General features: G+C 32.7%; 1 non-coding gene across 1 annotated transcript; it reads left to right on the forward strand.

Annotated features, from left to right (window-relative positions):
* Positions 1-1,125: 1,125 nt before the first annotated feature.
* Positions 1,126-1,294, forward strand: LOC111758070 (U1 spliceosomal RNA). Its single transcript, XR_002792305.2, has one exon. It is a non-coding gene; the product is annotated as a U1 spliceosomal RNA (small nuclear RNA).
* Positions 1,295-22,529: the final 21,235 nt, after the last annotated feature.

A 22,529-nucleotide genomic window follows, 5' to 3' on the forward strand; every position in this document is an offset into this window, starting at 1 on the left:
CTTGAACACCAATAGAAAGTAGTCACCCAGCAAGGGAAGTAATTAAACATAAGAGAAAGACGGAACAGACAACATGAAAAAGAAAAATCAATACTCATCAGCTGTAACCTCTACATAAATGATTTCAGCTCACCAACCAAAAGAAATAGACTGGCTGAATGGATTAAGAAGAAAGATCCAACAATATGCTGCATTTAAAAACATTTAACCCAAAAAGTAATTAATAGACTGAAATTCAAAGGATTGAAAACAATTCTCCATGCCATAGATACCCAGACCAAAGCAAGAGTAACTGTTCTATTAAAAGACAATACAAGGTTTAAGTCAACACTGATCAAAAGAGACAAAGAAAGTCACTACCTTCTTAAGGGATAACTCCAAGAAGAAAAAGATAAAAATCATAAATGTTTATGTGCCAAAAAAAGGTTAACTGAACCATGTAAAACAAATATTAACAGACATAAAAAAACCAAATCAGCAGTAACACAACTGTAGTGGAGGACTTTAATATCCCATTCTCATAACTAGAAAAAAACATTAGCATAGAAATATTAGAATTAAGTCAGGACTGTGAAAAACTGGACTTGGTAGATGTCTACTGAGTGTTGTACCCCAAAACATCAGAATATACATTATGTTCAGATGCACATGGGATGTTTTCCAAAATAGACCATATATTAGCTGGAACTGTCTGAAAGATGAACTTCCTACCCTGAGGAATATGTAAACTCATCCATTCATACATCTGTGCTGACACGTTCTTAACAGAAGTGTGCACAGACTTGCCTGAGTGTATGTGACTGTTAAGGAAGAGATTCACTAGTCATTTTATTTTATCTCTTTTTTTTTTTTTTTTTACTGTAGAGTATTCAGAACCCAGTAATTGATGAGGAAACAAGAGAGAGGATTGCTCTGCAACTTCTTCATTTTTCTCAGGAGGTAAAGCACAGCACCCAAGAATGAGTCATACGGCTCCAATGGAGTCATTTTCATTAACAACCACGCGCTTTTGTGACAATAAGTGAAACTGGTACCAGTTTGCAGATGATTTTTGAAGTGGTGGTTAGAATTTTTATTAGAAACCTTAAATTAATGAAATTTTTAAAAAGCTTAAGAAAGTACATAATGCTTATCTAACAGGGGAGACACCATGACCAGGGCGGAGGTGGTTTCCCAACGGAAGGCTCTACCCATTGCAGTCCGGAGATGCTGATCCCTGTGATTTCCCCAAATACAGGAAACTCGACTGCATAATTTGTGGTAATAGGGGACAGTGTTCTGAAATGTTTCCTTCTGAAGTTTTCTGAAAAATGTTTCCTTCTGATGCCTTCTTTTGTCTCCTACTGAAATATAAATGATTAGCTGCTGTCTTCAATATTATGATCCAATTCATCTCAATTAGTCTGTTAGTTACTTTAATACATGATAGCATTAGGTTTAATTGGGCAATGAACAAATTAAGCCCAAATTTACAAATTTTTTTGAGTTCCTCAGAGAAGAAAATCTCAGAGTTAATGTTAGAACTGAATAACAGAACAGCTTAATTTATTTTTTTTAATTTAAATTTATTTTAAATGACATAAGAAAATATTAAAAATGTGTAATTCATTTAACAGTGGATTTTTCTTATTATTTTAAAATTCAGGAGGAAAAAAACAATTATCTAAAGTAATTTTCAAAGAAATCAAAAGAAGAAAATTTGTTTCTTAAGTGCTTACCTACTGACTCTGATCTCGCTTGGGACTATAGAATCCTGGCTCTGTCTACTGCTGAGAGATAGAAAGTGAACAATTTTGTCTTAGATTTCTACTTGTAAAATGAAGAACTGAATAATCTCTTCATCTTGGGATTTCTGCAAGCATCACCTGGGATAATGTAGGTACAGAGCCTGGCACTTGCCTGATAGGAAGGTTTAGCAAAAGCTAGCTATAATCACCATTATTATCATCACTATTGTCTCAGATGTGCAGTTCGATAAAAGGAGCCCCAGCATCAAAGTATTTTTTCTTTATAGTTAAACTATGTGATAGGAACTCTTTCATTTGAGATCTGTTTACAAACCTTAATTGAATATTTGTAATTGTTATCATTGTTAAGTAACAAAGAACTCTCTCATATCAACTTACTACATGCTTTACATAATCTTTCCTCAAATATATGCAAAAATACACAGTGTTTACTTTTGGCATACATTTCTATGGATTCTTGAGAAACAGGAACTCAAATAATTAAAACAATGATAGATGTTATTATTTCATCTCAAATCCATAAGAATCCATATTTATTTCTAATTCACTTTAATAAAGTAAACTATAAATTTACAAATAAGTCAATGATCCAAATATTTCTCCAGTAAGCAACATAAAATAAATTAAAATTTTTAAATTAAATTAAAAACCTCTGAACTAAATTTTAAAATTTTTCTAAGGTCCATACATTTATGGTAATTATAAATAATAATAAATACATCTAGACAATTATATACATTTCCTTCTACTCATGCCTTTCTGCTCTTAACCTCTGTTGCTCCTAAAATTCATTCTTTGATTTTAAAGAGCACGAACTCCTACTGGACATAGTAGTTTGGGAGTTTCATTTCCCTATATCAAAATGATTTATGAAGGTCTCAAAAGACAGGAAAATGTAGGATTAGAAAGAAACAAATGCAACAAAGAAAACAGTTGCACACATAGTGACAGTGCTCCATCACTGGTTTATTCTTTTAATCACTGTCTAAAATTAAGGACAAGGATTATCATATTCTATTTTCTCTATTATGTTATTTGTATAGCTACACTTTAAATAGAAAGTCACTGTTGTTATAGATGATGAAATCTGAGATGAAGATAGGTCTTGCTAACACTTCAGGAAGTTTGAGCAGTTATATTAATCTCAGAAGCAGCAGACAGCATAAGGCCAGTTACTAAGGGTAAAGAGCAATATTATACAATTAAAAAGAAATAAGCTCTCCATGAAAGCATAAAAACCCTGAGAATATATGTACTTAAAAATGTAAAAAATATACAAAGCAAATGAGAGAACTGAAAGGAGAAATAGATAATTCACTAATAGTAAAAATTCTACAATACTTTTTAGCCAACTAGTAAATTTACAGAGAGAAAAAAAAAAAGTATCAGATTAATTTCACGATCTTCGGGCTTTCCTGTTTGCTAGCCAGCATACCTAAGGAAGTAGAGAGAAGGGGAAAAATAGAAATATGTTATGTTAATGTGCCAATTCCTTGCAATGAATGAAATCATTATGTATGGTAAATATGTATTCTTAAAAGTCAGAAAAATAGTAATAACAAAAAATAAAAAAGCAGCAAGCTTATAGTTGACATAAAAAGCACTTTGGTGTATTTGATATTTTTAAAATAGTTCATACTACAGATACAGAATGTGCATTCCTAATATGGGGCAGAAAATATACTTCTCATCAAGAATACATATTTCAGTAGCAAATTATTTATATTAATGCTTCATTCCTTTATGTATTGTGCAAAAGTTTTAACAGTATGTCTTTTTTCTTTTCATGTTCTTTGCAGTGTCTTTTATAGAGTTTTCAGTTTTTAACAATGTACAAGTTACCAATTTTCTTTGCTGTGTTAGGTTTTTGATGTTAAATTTAAGAATTGTTTGTAAAACACAATATTACCTGGATATTTTTCCTATGTCATAAGCTTTAAATTTTTACATTTTCAGTTTAGATAAAAAGTTAACAACCATGGATACTGAAAAGAATGAATCATTGTGTTAATTTATATAAAATGGACAAAATCCATAAAATATGCAAACCACTATAAGTTACACAAGTAGAAAAAGAGAATTTGAATATGCCTAAATCTATTAAAGTGCTTAATTAATAATACTTTCAAAGAGAAAGCACTAAGCCCAAATGATTTTAATTGTGAATTACCAAGCAAGGAAAAATTATTCTTCTGACTCTCAGAAACTGGAAGCAGAGAAAAGATTTTCTAATTTTTTTTATAACACTAAACACAGAGACAAAAAATATGACAAGAAAATAAAATTAGAGATTCGTATCAAGAACACAGATGCAGATATTTTTAACAAAATATAATGAATTTAACACAATAATTATTACATTATAAAAATATTATTATAATTATAAAAAATAAGTATAAAATAATTACTAAGTGGGATTATGCCAGGAATGCAAAAATCTATTATCAATTTTCACAAAAGGATAATAGAAGTCATTTGATTATATGAACTGATGAAGAAAATCTTTTGATAAAAAGTAATGTCAAAAACTGTCAGCAAATTAGAAGTAGAGGAGAATATCTTCAACTTGATAAAATTACACTTCAAATCTCTCAATTAGTATAGCTTTAATGGTGAAAGACTAACACTGACATTGACAATGAAGTGTGGATGTCCTTTCTCATCAATTATACCCAACAGAACCTTGGAGGAAATAGTTACAGCAATAAAAAAGGAAATGATAATTATAACTATTAAAAAGGGGAAACTTTGAGCTTTACAGATATGATTTATGTAAAAAATTGCCAAATGTGCCAAAAACTGGATCTAATAAACTTGCATGCAGTAAGGTCATGTGATACAAAGTTAACAGTAAAAAAGAATCGATCTTTTTGTGAAAGTGTTATAGGCAGCTGAGTTATAAATATTATAGGCAGTCAGAGGGGTCTACACCCAGGAAGAAGCTGACACAGAGAACTAGATGTCTTGTGACCTTGTAAGATACAGACACCTCCTGCTGTGGGCCAGATCTCAAGACAGAGGCAAAATCACACCCCAAGGACTGATATTCTAAATAGTTTGGATCACTTTGACAGTCCAGGAGCCACCACCCCACCCCCCTTCATAATGCCTGCTTACTATGTGATTTGCTTTCCCAGGTTTGTTCAGCTTTATCTGAACAATTAATCTTATTGGTTGAGCACAGTTCTGTCCCCTTTCTGCCTTGTGAATTTCCAAATTTTCCCAGTTGTGCACCTGTCTCACACGGTGGCTTTATAAAAAAGTCCCTAGGACAGAGGAAAGACAGAGTCCTTGGCAATACACTTGGGATCCCTTCTCTCTCTCTCTCTCTCTCTCTCTCTCTCTCTCTCTCTCTCTCAGACAGAAATTTCTTTTGCTCAATAAACATATTTTGTTCTTAACCTCTGTTGTTCCTAAAATTCATCATTTGATTTTAGAGAACACCAACTGGTACTGGACATCTAGTAGGTTAGAAGTTTCATTCCCCTATATCATTAGCAATGGAATATTGCAATGTCTAACTTGTGGGGAAAAGGAATACAAACTGAGATGGCCCTCAAAGATTAAATATTTGTATTAAATTGTACAAAAAATGTTAAGTATCTCATTAAAGAAAACTACATATTTAAAGTTATGAATAAATAAATCAAGAAGATATACTTAATTGGAAATTCATGTCATGTATTGGTGATTTTAATATTGATAATATATTAATTTTTCTGAACTAGAACAATAGATTTAATGTAATCTCAAACAGAATTTTCAACAACAAAATGCTAAACTTGCATGGAAATGTTGTACTTCCCCAAAAAGGCCCCTGAGATGAAAAATGGGGCAGAACGACATCGTTTTTAGGAAGAAGTGCTTTTATTTTAGCTGGCCCAGTGACTCAGTGCAGTTGGAATTTGCAAAGCTGTGCAACTGAGTTAGAGTTTTGACTGATTTTTGTAGTTCATTTATGATTAGCTCATTGATCATTAAGTGCATAGTGATGAGAAACAGAAATAAGCTGGGTATTCATTCCCCTTTGCTTGAGGTAAGATCATTTCACAGTGGGTGGTTAGCCAGCTCATAGCCCTTGGTCTGCCAATTCCAGGGACATTTGTCTCTCATAAAGCGAACATTGGTTGACACAGCATCATTTGGCTCTTATAAGGGGAACAAAAGTTAACAGCACACAGGTTACTAAGGTGGGGGGGATGACGCATTACAGAACAACAGAATGACGCGGTCAGTTAATTTATAACTATGTGGTTGGTGCTTGGTTACTAGGGTAATGAGCTCAGTACAGAATGACTATTGCTAATAACTATCTTTTTAAGTAACTACTTTTGTTAATTATCTTTTAATCGAATATTTTAATTTTTCAGCATCTTATTATAACAGAAATGCAAAATAACTACAATTGCCAAACAAAGAACAAAATAGTAATTCAAAAAACCATACACAAGCTAACTACAAGACTTACTATACAGCTGTGCTATTATAAAATGAAGTGATATTGGCAAAATATGAAAGGGTTGCTCTGGGACATAAACTCCCACAAACATTATAGATACACACTACAAAAAGTAAGGCAAATCCATGAGTAAAAAAATAATGTTTTAAGCAAAATCAGCTAGATCAACATCATATTCATAAGGAAGAAGTGTATTTAAACTCAGATTTTAACTATCTAAATTGAAAATGTAAAAATTTAAGTCCTACATTGGGAAAAATATCCAGGTAATATTGTTACGAAAAATAATTCTTAGATTTAACATCAAAAGCCTAGCACGGCAAAGAAAAATTGATAATTTGTACATTGTTAAAAACTGATTACTCCATAAAAGACACTGCAAAGATTATGAAAAAAATCACAGATTACTAAAAACGTTTGAAAAATGAATAAATAATTGGTTTTAAAAATGAACAAGAACTCTAAAATTGGATAATAAATAATTAACTCAATTAAAATGTAGCTAAAAGATTTCAACAGAGGTGCCATTCCAAAAATATATTTTGCATGTAGAGAGTCTATCAAGGTGATAAAAGGGAATGAAACTCCCAACTACTATGTTCTGGAACTTATTTGTGTTCTCTAAATTCAAAGGAGAAATTTTATGAATAACAGAAGTGAAGAATAGGAGTATTTATTGAGAGAAAGAAACCTTCTGTCTGAGAGAGACAGAGAAGTGCAGAGTGGGTTGCCAAAGATTCTGTATTTTCTAGGGATTTAATAGTTCAGGTAAAATTGACCAAATCAAGAACAAATGGGGAAGTGAGTCACATCAGGGACTCTTCCTACAGGTTAGGATTATGACTCCTGGCTTCTCAAAATAATCCAGACTCATTCCTTAAGGATTATACTTAAGGGAGTGGATATATATATATATATATATTTTGTTTTTTTTTTTTTTTTTTTTTTTTTTGCCTTTTGTCTTGAGATCTGGCCCACACCAAGAGGTATGTGTCTCCTCCAAGGTCATCAGAAAGCCAGTCCTCTGGGCCTCTTCTTGGAGGGCTCAGCCCTGTTCAACTGCCTAAAATATTTCTAACTAGCTCAGCTATAAAAGAACATATACAAAAGAATATATACACACATTAGGAAAAGAAAAATTTGTGTAAATATTTTAATGCTAAATTTATTGAGACATCATGAGAACAATGCAAGTTACCTTTAGCTTGCATAGTTACAAGAGGTGCTCAAGGTGGTGGCCATTAGTTTCCAGACACTTATTAGTAATGCACACTACTGCTTGATTACCTTGATCACTGAGACTCCCACATACGCATTTACAATTTCTGCTCTAAAAGCAGGAAGTATAGTGGATTTTCTGTGATACACAGCATCCTCTAGAATCACCTTATGAAGGTTACAATATATGTTTTAAAAAATCATGTAATTTTCTTTTGCTGAAATGTGTATACATTTTTGGTGGAATCTATGTATTATGAAACAATTTTCCTTAGCTATTGCAAATTAAAGAAATAAAATATTACTATAAAATTATAAGGCAAAAAGTTTGAACGGTAATATCATTTAGTTCTCAGAAGGACATAAGTTCTCAGAAAAGGATATAAATACTGACAAAAGAATCTAACTATAACAAATGCAACATTACTGATAAGGACACTCACAAGATAGAGGGGCACAATGAAATATTGAAGTAAACAACATTGCAAATGAAGGGAGAGGGGGCTGGGGCTTTAGCTCAGCGGCATAAGCACCTGCCTTGCAAGCAGGTGGTAATGAGTTCGATCTCAGGTACCGATAAAAAGATTTAAAAAATTGTAAAAAAAGAAAGAAAAAAATGAAGGGAGAGTGTAAAATTTCAAATAGAAAAGGACGAGTACGAAAGAGTTGTATAACAGATGACAAAGTTTCCTTTTAATTTTTTTTAATGAGGGCAAGGGTTAATAATTTTGATACTGCCAGTATCATGTGTATTGGCATAAACAAATTAAAGAATGCTGTATCATAGAGACAGGTTTCTCATGACTTGAGTACAAATGTACAGATAAACAAAGAGAGAAGTGAGAGTAATCTGTTAGATGATGATTTGGGAACAATTATATTCAGCAGTAGAAGCACAAGTGGTGCTCAGGACTTGAATTCAAATATTAATCTCCAATGAACAGACAAGAGCTTTAGAAAAGTGACTGAATCTTGTGTTGGTCAGTAAACACATAAGGTGTGTCTGGAGCATCTTGTGATAAAATAAGGAAGTGATAATTTCCTCTACCCTCTCAAATACTCACTGATGGGTTATATCAAGGAGAAATGGGACATTTCAGTGAAAAATCCCTTTCATCTTCATAGAAAAACAAGTTCTGGCTGAAGTTTCTATTAAGGCTACCTTTTATTTCTCCAACTAAAGAAATCTTTGATGAGACAGATAATACACTTTGCTCAATACAGTGGTAAACACATATCTATAGCTGGCTATATTTACACATAGAACATATGTCATGCAATATAGATTTAAATAATGCAATCCTCAGTTTGGGCTTTCTCTTACACATTAGAAGAATATCAATAATGTTCTGTGCATTCAAAAAATTGCTTTAGAGATACCAAAAACTACAGATCAGAAGCATTTATTCAGCCAGCAAGGCCTTATCTGCTTTATGTAACCATGTTAAATACACAATCTAGTTTTGCTCTACATTCACTTTAGGAACTTTTGTCATTCTTAAACTAAAAGTTTCATAGATTAATTTCTTTGTCTTTCCTGACTATGAATAATGCTTAAGGATTACCACAATGATCCGGCACTTCATGAATGCATTCTGAAGACTACATTCAGTAAATAGCTCTCAGAATACTCAGGCTGATATTTTATTTCATATGTCAAAGTATTGCAATCTTTAATACCTGAGCTGACAAGATAAAAGCCTTTGGCTTGTTGGCTCTCCTTTTATTACTTATCAAGTGTTTAGTTCTTCACAGCTAAAAGTTATAAAGCACTAGTTAGTATGCTATGGATGAAATAGTCCAGGTTACCAATATTTTGATCTTACTGTTTGATTTAGTGGAGTTATCCACTAAGTATAATTCTCATATGAGTTGTATAAATAGGTTTGCAATAGCTACATTCCATCCCATCTAGGGTGTTATGAATATTAATGGGCTAAAGTATTTGAAATTTGTAATATCTGAGACATAAAATAGGTGGCATTCAAGAATTTTTGTTGGGTAGGTTGTGAATCATTGACTGTATTGTCCACAAACTTCCAACGCATAAGAATATTTGATAAATATACACACTTATTGAACTGTGATTCAAAAGAAGTCCACTAATATGTTTCACTTTTGAAAATATATCCTCAACACAGATGTCTCTTATGGATTTCTCACTTATTTGAATAAAGTTTAAAGTATAACAATAATAAACGTTACGTTTTATCTTCCCATATGAACCCACGCCAGGACTAAAAGGAACACATTGAAAATGACACATGGTGACAGATTACAACGAAGTTTGAAAGAGGCATAAAGTTCTGTGAAGTCCAAACTCTGGCAGCTCTTTTGGTTTTACTGCCAGTTTCTTGCCAAAATTATGTTTGATAGATGAGAACAATTTGTCTCTTTGGACATCATGAATGAGACACTGCAGACTTTAAATTATATATACAGAGGTGAAATTCACTTTTCATATTTGAATTTGGTAGATGAATATGCAAGTAGAATCAAATGTCCCAGATGTCTTGCCAACTTAAACTATAATAAATCTAAATGTCCAGATGAGTTCAACTAATATAGTGTTTTATTTATAGAAGCTTTCCATGTATGTTCTTGATAGTGATACTGAGAATCACTTTAAAAATACATGTGACTGTCTTATTCACTATTGGACACTTTTATTCTAAGGAATAAAATTTATATTTCTCAACCTGAATAAACTCATTTGACAAGTAGTTTTGATATTTTCCTGTTATATTAGGTAATTTGCAAATACAAATTGAAATCTCAAGGAGACTCACAATTCATGTATGTATCAAGAGTTTAAATAAGACAATAACATTTTGAAAACTTTGTGTATGAATTCTAGTCATTCCATATTCAGAAAAATAAAGGTAAAACAACATATGAACAAATATTCAAAGTAAAATTGTAAGTGATCACAGAAGTTCGTAGAAAAATTCAAGGAATCTTTTTAAGAGAAATTAAATTTGAATTTCTTAACCACTCTCTTTATCTACAGATGCATAGTAAGTTCCCTAAATCTGGTTGTGACTTACGTTAAAAAGCATTACAACTAATCATAAAATATTACTTTGTGAAAGAAAGAAAGTTGTCTAGTTACAGTTATGGGTCTGAATATTTTCTGTATGGTATGTATACTTGAAGGGATGATTTTAATTAGAATAATGATGGATCTGATTTTTGTTTCGAAATATGACTACAGTCACAATATTGATTCGCTATATTCTTAATATTGTGGCTTGTAATACATGTGATGAAAATTGTAATATATTAAACTAAACTAGTAACAATAAAACGATTCAAGGAAATGTTTTGAAACATATTTGAGAAGTAAAAAGATAATTTGTAGAGTATCACTGAGGAAGATAAAGGAGAAAGATAAAAATTATTCACCATTATATGTGCTTCAATAAACATTTATCCATCTATTTTTGATATTTCAAATTTAATTATCTACATGAAGTCACTGAAAGACAGATCATATAAACAATAATTATAGATGTACTGGAGAAAGAAAACATGCACATTCTTGCATGATTAGTGAGGCAGTCATTCAGATGATGGTTCTCTATTACATATTGGAAATATAGGCTTAAGAATCAGAAAAAATTAGAAGTAGACAAAATTATTTGGGCTCAACCAAAAAACATTTATAAAATGTTTTTCATTGACAAAAATGCAAAAATAAAAAAAAGGAGAATCTGTAACAAAGAAAGAAAAGATTTCAAGTTCCTACAGAAAGATATTACAGGCTATCTGAGTGTTTCAGTTTGTATATGGAGTTACAAAATCAAATAGAGAAAAAGATGAAAGACCACCTAGCAGATCTGCCTTTAATAAAGTTAAGTTTCATAGTCTCCTAGAGATTTTCATCATTTTTTTCTTCTTAGATCTGATTATAATAACCAGACTTAGAATTATGGACAATTTAAAAAATAATTAGTTCAGGTGAAAGAATGTCTTTCTTTCAATCCTCTAACACAGCCTGAATTTAGCAGAATACAGCTTGAGTAACATTCTGGAGCTTTTTCTTATGTAGGAGCTTTCATTGAGAGATTAATTCAGAACTTCATGAGTGGATTTCGAGGATTGTAAATATTTTGCATATTCGCACCACCACACCTTGATGTTTCAGTCAGTGATGGAACGCACATTTGATGGTATTTGAAAGGAATACAAGTGAGCTGGAAATTCATCTCATCTAGTGACATGGCAGCTGTGGTGATGTTACAGAGACACTACATATGTGTGGGTACTGGTGTATGCAAACCAAATGCACTGAAAGTTGTGTAAGAACACAGCACCTACAGTTATGTACAGTACCCAACATTGACAATTATAACAGAGCATGTTACTGCTTTAATATTTACTTTACTTTTGCTACTGATTTACAGTGCACCCTTCCACTTACACAGTCAGCTGCTGTAAAATACAGAGCTGTTATGCTGTCTCAGCTTCCCACAGCTCCTATTTACACTATTTCTTTGCTGCATCAAAGGTTCACTCCCAGTGGGAGACCTGTACCATCTGGACTGGCGTAAGTGTGCTCAGATGTTTATCAAAGGCAAAACTACTTAATGACCAACTCATCAGGACATAACCCTGTTGATAACCACATGTAATTATATTTTTCTATTAACTAGTGTTGTGTATCTTTCAAAGGAAAATTCAAAATAAAATTTACTTTGACAGGGAAATGATGAACACAAAAGTCTGATATCATAAATGTTTGACTCTCTACATTATTATTGTTTATTTATTTATTTTTTCATTTATATTTTGAGACAAAATCTGGATATGCTGATAGGACTAGGCTTTAAAGTAGAATTGTACTGCTTTAGTTTCCCACAGTGCTGTGGTTATGAGTAAATGCTACCACATTGGGCTTAGTTTCCTTATGTTTAGTCATACTTTTATTATAAGCTTAGGTATATATATATATATATATATATATATATATATATATATATATGACACAATAATCCAAAACAGGTAAAATAATTTAGGAAAGTCCAGTAAATGTTTATTGTGAATATATTACACTCTTCGGGGTCATACTTTTGACTATATATATACTGATTTTCCTGAAAAATATTGACTCAAGACAAAACTTAATTTAATTTTGCCATAATTTTTCAAAACCCCGTGGGGGGGTTCCTCTTTTGGAAACAGTTTCAGAGGCATTTTATTGATGAATTAAGAAAATCAATTATAATTACATTAAATTCATACCTAATTTTAAACTACAAGTGGATTTCCTCCATGTGATTGCTTACTTTATTTATGAGACAGATACAAAGGTTTTTAGTCACTAAAAACTACTATATTCTTCAATAATTTGAAATGTTATTTCAATACTGAATGTGCAAAAGTGTGTTAAAAAATATCAGAAGTCACCCGCAGCACCCACAGAGCTCTGAATGGCCTCCTGCCCCAGTACATGCACATGTCCCCACTGCAGATGTCCTTTCTCACCAAGGGTGCATTTGTTATAATGTGTGAAACTCTGTTTCATATTATCCGAAGTGTGTCCTCGCTTCTGGTGGTTCCCTCATGGTGGTGTGCATTCTATGAGTTGTAATAGTCATATGACATATATTCAACATTGTAGCATCCACTAGAATAATTTCACTAAAATCCCTAATAGTTGTCCTAAAACTCCTGTCTGCTGATGGTCCATTAATCTTCCCTGTATGCCCTGGAAATCACTGATCTTTCCATTTCTTTTCTAGCTTTCATTTCCAGAATGTCTGCTGGTTGGAGTCATGCAGTATAAAATCTTTTGAAGTAAACTTCTTTTACTATGTGTGCTTTAGCTTCCTCCATGTAATTTTTTGGTTCAAGAACTCTTTTGTTTAAACACTGAGTAATATTCCATTTATGTATATATCATTTTGTTTACTTATCCATTCACCCAATAAAGTACATTTAGTTAATTAAATAATTTAGCAATTATGAATAAAGTTGCTGTCAAACCTATGAAAAAGTTTTTCCATGGTTGTATTTTTTCAGTCCATTTGAGAAAATATCAGATTTGGCTCACATTGCAAAGGTATGTTTATTTTGCAGAAACTAACAAACTGACATCCAAAATAATTTTACTATTCTACATTTCCATCAACAGTGAATAAAAATTCCTGTCATCACCTATGCTTGCCAGAATTTAGTATGTCAGTGTTGTGTGTGTGGCCATTATTGTAATTTATATGTCTAATATCATTAATGTCACATGATACTGAATATTTTTCACATACTTATTATTTTTGTATCATTTTTGTGAGGTACCTTGTTCTAGTAAGTTGAAGTGGCTACAATAGTGTCACAGTGTGGGTAGCGAATAATAAAAATATTTTTATTTCTAAATGACACTGAGGCTATTAGTCTGAAATCAGAGTGTCAGAATGATCAAGTCCTGCTGAAGATCCTCTTGCTTGCAGTTGGTCAAATTCTCTAAATTTATATTAGGGAAAGTGATACTTAATTCTGTGACCTCTTCTTATGCGGCAGTAAATGATGAAAGCATTACTTTGATGATTTAATTACCTCACAAAGATCACAGAATCCAGCACTGTCACTCTGGCATTATTGTTTCAGCATGTGAACATATAGTAGCAGAAGAAGCACCAACATTCTGTCTCTTCAAGTCTTTTGTCTATATTTTGAGTACAATGTGCATTTACTTATTGTTGACCTAAAATATTGTTGACCTAAAATATCTTTGCATATTATGCATAGAAGTCTTTTAGAAGACTTTTTTTTATTTAAGATGCTCTCAAAGTCTGCAGTGTGTCTTTCCTATTTTCCTGTCACTTTATCTTGAAATGAAGACATTGAGTTCAGCACTATGGGAGCTGACGCATTTGTTTCTTTTACAGCAATATCAGAGATGAGAGAACTACAGAAAAGGAGGACTCCAAATACCTGGATGGTACTCTGCAAGGGTGTTCATCAAATTGCGTGAGAAATCCACCAAAAAAATGAAACAACTGCTGAAAAGAAAGACAGTGGAATAACTCTCCAGCTGCCATCTAGTATCAGGAACAGTTTTAAAGCCAATGATAGTAGAAATAGATTTTATTACATTGATAATATTAAGAAAAGTTTTATTATAAGGATGAGCATGATTTCAAAAGTAGGACAACATAAACATTAGACTAAACACTGCATTTGTCTTTCATAAATCAAAGTCAAAGTTAAAAGAATTAAGTTGTTTCAAGTGATATAACTGAACCTCAAAACACAGTGAAATAAAACTATTTAAATAATGTTTTCTTTCTCTAGAAAATGTGACTTTGCAACTTTTTAGTCTTTTCCAGGTACCAATTTAAAATTTAAAATTATTTAAAATTACCGATTTATTTTAAAATTATCAAGCTTGCAATTAGAAAAAAATATACAACCCATAAAATGAGGAAAATAAATAAGTGTACATGGGATAAAAATCTGAATAATGCAGAAAAAGCAAAGAAAAAAACAAAAATTTAAATACATGGATTGGGATACCATGTTGACAGTTTGAAAGACTTCAAGATGTCCTTTTCCTCCAAAAGATGAATAGATCCAATAAAACCACAGAGTTCATTGGGTAAGACCCACCAGGATCTCAAAGATGTTCTCTCTAAGTGTCTGAGAGAGAAGTGACAACAGCACATCTGTCATCTATCAAAACTTCAGAAACTCAAGCCATTAAAGGGAGCAGAGAAGTTCTTCAGCTATCAAACATTAAAAGCAAATAGGAGTCATACTGCTACAAAAAACAAGAAAAAGTACCTCATCAGCTAAGTGCCAGGACAAAGAGATATTTGTATTATATGAATCCTAGAAAACATGAACACCTATGCGTGCGCACACACACACACACACACACACACACACACACACACACACACACACGTTCATAGTAAAATCATGTATTTCATAAGTGCAGACGGGAAGACTGATCAAATGAAGAGCAGAGATAGACAAAAGAAACACAGGATCCAACTGAACATGAAAGCCTGATGTTGAAGCACCAAACTGTGGAGCATTGTGGAAATGGATGATAAGGAAATACGTCTAAATCTGAGGCCAGTCTCCAAGGGGAAGAACACAGATGTAAGTATACTTACTAAAGACTGGTGCTACGTAGGTGATATTATGCGGCTTTGTAGTTGAACTGCATTAGCAAAAAACTTTGCATCATTCATGATTGATAAATGCATTTATGGTTGTATCTGAAATGTTCCCCAAAGGCCATAGGTTGGGGGCTTGCTTGTCAGATGATGGGCTTTTAGGGAAAGACTGGATTGTTAAGGCTCTAACTTTGTAAATGGATTAATGTATTGATGGATCTTTATTGTGTTTCTGGTGGGTTTGTTTTTGTTTTTGTTTTTGGTACTGGGAATCAAACTCAGACCTTGTGTTGCTGGGCCACGACTTGTGCTGCTAAGCTATATCCCTGGCTTTATTGTATTTTTGAGAGGTGACAGAAATTTAAGAGGTAAGTCCTCACTGAAGGAACAGGTTTTAAGGACGTAACCATGTCAAGACTGGCTCTCTCTTTCTCAGCTCCCACTCTCTTTGCTTGCTGTCTGCCATGATAAAAATGGCTTTCCTCTGCTGTATCCTCCTGCATGATTTTTCCATTTTGCTACATGGTTTAAGAACAATTAGGACCGCTGTCCATGGACTGAAACTTTCAAAAGGTTTAAATCTCTCCCACATCTTTTCTCCTTCTAAATCCCCCCGCCAAGGTATTTTGTCACAGCAATGGAAAGGGGATTAAAACGCATATGCATTGGGTACTGAAGTCTTTGAGCATGATAGCAAGAAATTTCTCTGCCAGGCATGTTTCAAGTTTTTAAATAAGTCAGCTAAATACAATGAATAGAATATCTTTACTGTCATTATTATACAACTTATGAAGGTAGAAGATATGTGTTCTATTAGTTACATATTTCTATGTGACAAGTCATCAGAAAGCACTTAAGACATATCTTTATTATTTTACAGGGTTTTTTTTGTTGGTTTTTTTTTTTTTTTTTTTTTTTTTTTTGTCTTTCTCGTTTTTTATCGGTTCCAGGGATCGAACTCACAACTGCCTGCTTACAAGGCAGGCGCTTATGCCACTGAGCTAAATCCCCAGCCCCATTTTACAGGTTTTGTGAGGCTGAAGTTTGGGCTTGGTTTAAGGGAATCTCTGATATAGGATCTCTGAGAGGCAACAATCAAACTCTTGAACAAGGCTTTGATCATATCTGAAAGCTTTCCAGGGGACAGGCCAGCTCCACCGTTACAAGGCTATTGGCTACTGGCAAAGCTATTGGCATCTTCAATTCTACGAGCTTCAATTCCATACATTTTGAATTTGTCTATAATCAGGGTCACCAAATAAAGCTTGCACTGTCAAAGCCAGCAAGTGAGAGAATAAATCATACATTAAGATCACCCTGGACAAATTGTAACTTAGTAAAACTTCTCCAAAAATGAATAAAATATTTAAAGACAGAAACATCCTCTAGCAAGAAGAAAACCAGTCTGAAATAAACTGAAGATAGTTGTCCTGTGCCTCCCACACCCTCCCCAGGCTCTATTCTGGGAAGGGACTAAGGGAGAACGATGTGCTGGCTCCAGCCATGCCAAAATTCCAGACAGAAGAGTTACTAAGTGGAAAGATTTGTTCTCCCAAATCATCCATCACAGAAGTACCAGAGAGGTTGAGGATTCATTTTCTTTTTTTTAAGCTGAGAACAATGTCATATAGAACAAAATTACTATATGGTCTCTGAAGACAGTAAGTAGGAATAACTGCGTAACGTGTTGATATGCTTCTTAAATTATGATCTGGGAGAGGCATGGTGAAGTTATAATAAATTACCTCAGTGTTTCCTATATGTGTGTTAGCGTTTAAATGTGCTTATCCAAAAGCAAATGATATTGTGTTGTGTGATCAGACATTATCTTATGTGCTTAAGACAAAAACACAGTCAAATTTTTGGCTGTATATCAACTTACAAAAAAGAAAGTTTTAAGAAATACAGTTTATTATACTTATCTACAGGTCTATTTTTCAGACATTGTGCGTAACATTATTGATTTAATTACCACGCCACTCTATAAAGTGAATATTTTTAACAGACTGGGACTCCCATGATTTGGGAATATATGCTGATTTATGTCAGGTGTTTTCCATATCTAAATATCACTTAACCTATGAATTTCTGATTTACTTTTACAACGTGAGTTAGGTATTCAAAATTCTCTTAATATCTAAATTAGAATTTGGTATAAGCTGACAATGTCAACTTGACTTTGAATAGTATGCAATATAAAGTATTTAAATTCAAATTTTAACCAACGCGTGTACAATTAAGAAGACCTAAATTTTTCTGTAATCTCTTTTTTATATGTAATTGTGTGTATATATTTGTTTACATGTCTGTGTGCATTTCTGGATTATGTAGAAAAGAAAAAATGAGATAATTGTATGATTGATTCCTGTGAGCTCCTTTGTTTTACAATACTAGATATCTGCTAATCCATCTCATTCAGTCTTTTAGTTCTAATCAAATAGTTCCCAAGTAGATGATCAGTGGTATACACTATATAGATTATAATATCTCAGTTTATATTATCCAATTTTCCTAATATTATTTGGAAAAATAATTCACTTAAAACACTTAACCTACTGTACTTTTCTTATATTTTCCTTGTTATTTCTTCTTACCTTTAACCGTATTGCCATCATTTCCTATCATCACTGACCAAAGTGATATTCAAGACTATTAGATTCAAAAAGATTTTCAACTCTTTTGATGAAAAATAAACTGTGAGAACAGTTCTGGAAGATGACTCCAGGTAGTGTATACCTCAGATCAATTTGTTATCTGGGTCTTGCATTCTACAGTGAATTATCTTCAATAGTGAAATCTATTGTGGGGAAGGAGTAGCTGTATTAATGTGGCCTTACAGAGCACATACTCAGTAGATTGGCTATACTCTGTTAACATCAAACTATGAGAAATTTGGTTGTTTGCTTTGTGAGAAGTGTAACACTGCATTTAGCAAATAAAAACCTGGAGATAAATTCCAGAATTAAATAGGTCAAACTTATAAAGCAAAGTAAGAATTAGCTCATCATCTATTAAATGACAGAAGTAATTGTTTCAAAAGATGCTTATCTAAAGTACTTTCCTCTTTGCTGATCCAAAATGCCCTATACTCAAAGTTTAAGGAAGAAAGTTTTCATTTTGGCTCAGAGTTTGTAGAGGTTGCCATTTATAATCTCTGGCTCCAAGGAAGCGTGATATGGCAGAGAGGCATGGCAGAAGACAAGAGGCAGAAGCAGCGCTTTTATATCTATCTAGTACTCTGGTAGAGTGCCAAAGTAACCAGTGGACTAGTTTAGTAATCCCAGCATTATACATTCTAGATCCAGCCACCTCCGAAAAAGCTTCACTTCTGACTGCATGAGGCTTTTGGAGGTTAGTTAGCTGCAAGTCCTAACGGTGCTTCTTCTTTTTTAATATGTAACAGTTGCCTGGTAAATAATGATATTTTCTTTGAGACAGGATCTCACTCTATAATTCCAGTCAGTCTTAAATTCACTACGTGACCCAGACTGGCCTCATCACAACAATCGTTTTGCGTCCAACTGCCAGAATTACAGGCGTGTGTCATCACATCTGGCAACGGTGCTATTTTTTAATCAATTTAGATAAATCGCTAACAATTTCAGTGTCCCAAAAGATAGCTGTATTAGGAGAAAAATCAGATTGCCAATGAAGTGTATTCTCCTCCAATGCTTAATTCGTCTCTATTCTATTCATTGGTAATTCCATTTCGTATTGTGCAAATATAAGAGGGTACAGTTTTGATGCAAGATGTGAAATATCGTTAACACTGTAGTGGTCCTACATTTTGGTTTTTGGGTTGGCAGGCTTTCAAGGTCTTTGTAGAATCCAGACAAGTTTTTCCACTTTATTCATAAATAATATGATATGCTTTAGAAGCTTTCTTGCATTATGTATAGTTACTGAGAATATACCTATTTAATTGATTCTTAAGAGTTGATTCAAATTATCTTTGAAGGACTAACATTTTTAATGTGACATTAGATGAAAATCTTGTGCTCTAAAAGCATAAAAATATTCTTTAGATGTCATTATTTACATTTACTCTTACGTATATTTAACCATTCTGAGTCTAACTGTCCTTATTTTTGTAATATGTATTATTGACTTGAAAATAATAAATCATTCATCATCCTAATTTGTGATATTTTCAAAATATGTCTGAAGATGAAGTATCCTATGTTTGTATGCATATTTCCTGAAGAGATTTATATGAATTATTTTGGTAGTCACTGAACAATTTAGTAATGTTTCAGACATGTATGTGAAAAGTACATTACTATTTATAGCCAAAAAGTGACTTGCAAAGTATTAACACAACAGTAATAATAATTTATTATTAGTTTGTGGTAAGTAACTTTTTGAAGAACTTCTTATGAACAGTTATATAGTAAAAATCATCTGATTTGTTTCAAACAGCCATTTGGAGAAAGCAAAAGATGAAGGAAATTTTTCAGCTTTCAATAATCAAAGACTTTCTATTCTGATTCTACTGGATATAAAACCCAGTACACTTAGTGAATTAATCTTTTAAACACTCATTTCAGTTATTTGGCCATCTGTTAAAGCAAAGTCCTGGTACCTCAATTTCTTGTGAGAATTAAAGTTTCAAAAAGCACCCATTGCAGAAATTTATTTCTTAGTCACAACTAATAAATATTGTTTTCCTTTCTTCAATAGAGGGAAAACGATGAATTGTTATATTGTCCTATCTTCATATAATTTTCATGCATGAAGCTTTATGTGTTCACTTTGATTAATACTTATGGAAGGATTCTTGAAGAGTAAAATAAATCACATATCCATAACATTTATCAGACCACTGAAGCCTAGAATACTTGCTTAATGAAGGTACAGAGATCATATTAAGAAATTATTTTTCCATTCCATTTTAAACTACCTTTCAAATACTAGATTACTAAAAATGCAACTGCAAAGATTACAAAATTAAAAATAATACTATGTAAAGAAACTCAATCAGTTGAAATATAATCATAATTAAATTCTTATCCTGTTTGTAAAGGGATTCATGATTACCACCAATAATTATTTCTGTCAGTATTTGAACAAATCAATTTTCTGTATGGGTTACACACTCATTGACTGATGGCATAACGAGTCTCACTGTTTGGAGAATGGTGTTTTCTCTTAGAGAAATGTTAACATTGTCTTTGGTCACAGAAGGCAGTAGTACATCATTATAGATAGCAAGCACGTTGTGTTCATTTATTTTGCATAAAACTGAGTTTTAAATATTCATAAAATATATTAGAACATTTAGAGAGAACACATAGCACTCTGAGCCACCACCGAGAACTACAAATTAAGAAAATAAGTGACACTTCTTCTTCTTTTATTAAATGTTATTCATAAACTTAACAATACTGCTGAATGTTGTAATTTTTATTCAAAAAATAGTGTGTGCTATCTATTTTGAAAAAATAAAGAGGAGTCAGACATTACATAAATAAGTATATGGATTATCAAAATTATTTATAAGTACTATGAGGGAATACAAATTGTTAAAAACATGGCTAGTGAGCTTAGGGTAATCTCGCAGGGGATGTGGCGTTTCAGCCAGGCTGAGAGGAAATCAGACTGAAGAACCGAGATTCACAGGCAGGGTCATGAAGTTTTGACCAGCCTTGAGCAGCAGCTAAAAGCCCCAACTGGTCAGATTAAGGGTCCAGTGAGATGCTCTGGTGTGGTGACGGCTGGGAGACTGGAGTGTGTGCATGCTCATGTCAGGTGAGCAGTGTCCAGCAGTGAAACTGTCACTCCAGGATCATGAAACAAATAGAAGTTTCTAATGTGTCCTTCATGTTACAGCATGGCTCTAACTCATCCAAGGTGAAGTAGAGGCTTAGGACAGTCACAACATATTTTTCATGGATTTTATTTAAAAAGCCAGACCTGTTTTATTAACAGAGGTGAGCAGCGTGATAAATTCTGTGTAGCAGATGGAAATCTTTACCATAATCAGCAATTTTTTTTACAAAAACTTGACTCTTCAATTTTGCTCTTACTAATATTAAGCAAAGTAAATATTTTAAATCTGTTTTATTGCCACATTGGCAATACATGAAGCATTCTTCAATTCAAAATGTTTATCATCGTCTATTTATAAAAATTCAAATTTGAAAAGTGTCTCTCCTTACACACACACACACATACAGACACACACACTCACACATGCATTTTTCTATCTCAATATAGAGATTAAGAACATACTTTAAATAATAGTGAAAATATGCTATAGAAACATATATAAAATTCTGTTTTAAATTTATTCAAAATGATTGGTAGTTATTTGTCATCCATTTATATACTAGAAAAAATACATGTGAAAATATTTAATGTATTTAAAATGAGTTATATTGGCTTAATTCTGAATTGCAATTTCCAATTGAATTTGCAATTAGAGTAGCACATAAAGTATCTATATTTGCCCTCTTGATATACACAAATAAATAGGTAGATTACAACATACAGTGAGGAAGTAAAAGGTGATTATGTATTTAACAATAGTCTTAGGGTAGAGATAAACTTGTGAACATTGTAAACATTTTAGAACTCAAATTTGTTTATGCTCAGCTCAATTGCCTTCCTGAAAAGATAGATCTCTCTTTCTAGAACAATTTCTCTTACAAGGAAGAGTTACTATCTGAATCAAAATTAATTTTCACCTCAAGAAATATAAGTGAATAGAGAGCTACCCATCTGCCAGGTAAGAAATTGCTTTAAAATGGAATAAAAGTGTTAGCTTTCCTTAAAATTGAATTTGCACCTTGCTTCAGGGGGGGTGCAGGCAAGGTAATGAGTTCACTGCATTATGTGATTTATGGCATCTGCACACATTTTCTATACTTTCCCAGAGGAGTTTTGTCTTCTATTTTTATAAAAATATTGACATCTGTAGGTGGAGTCAAATTCTGCATGAAAATTAGTTCTTAGTGGACCAAGAGGTAATCCAGCCACTTT

The sequence above is a fragment of the Cavia porcellus genome, unplaced genomic scaffold, assembly GCF_034190915.1.
Source record: "Cavia porcellus strain 051 isolate PalLab524CR breed Dunkin Hartley unplaced genomic scaffold, mCavPor4.1 scaffold_20, whole genome shotgun sequence".
In the NCBI taxonomy this organism is placed as follows: Eukaryota; Metazoa; Chordata; class Mammalia; order Rodentia; family Caviidae; genus Cavia; species Cavia porcellus.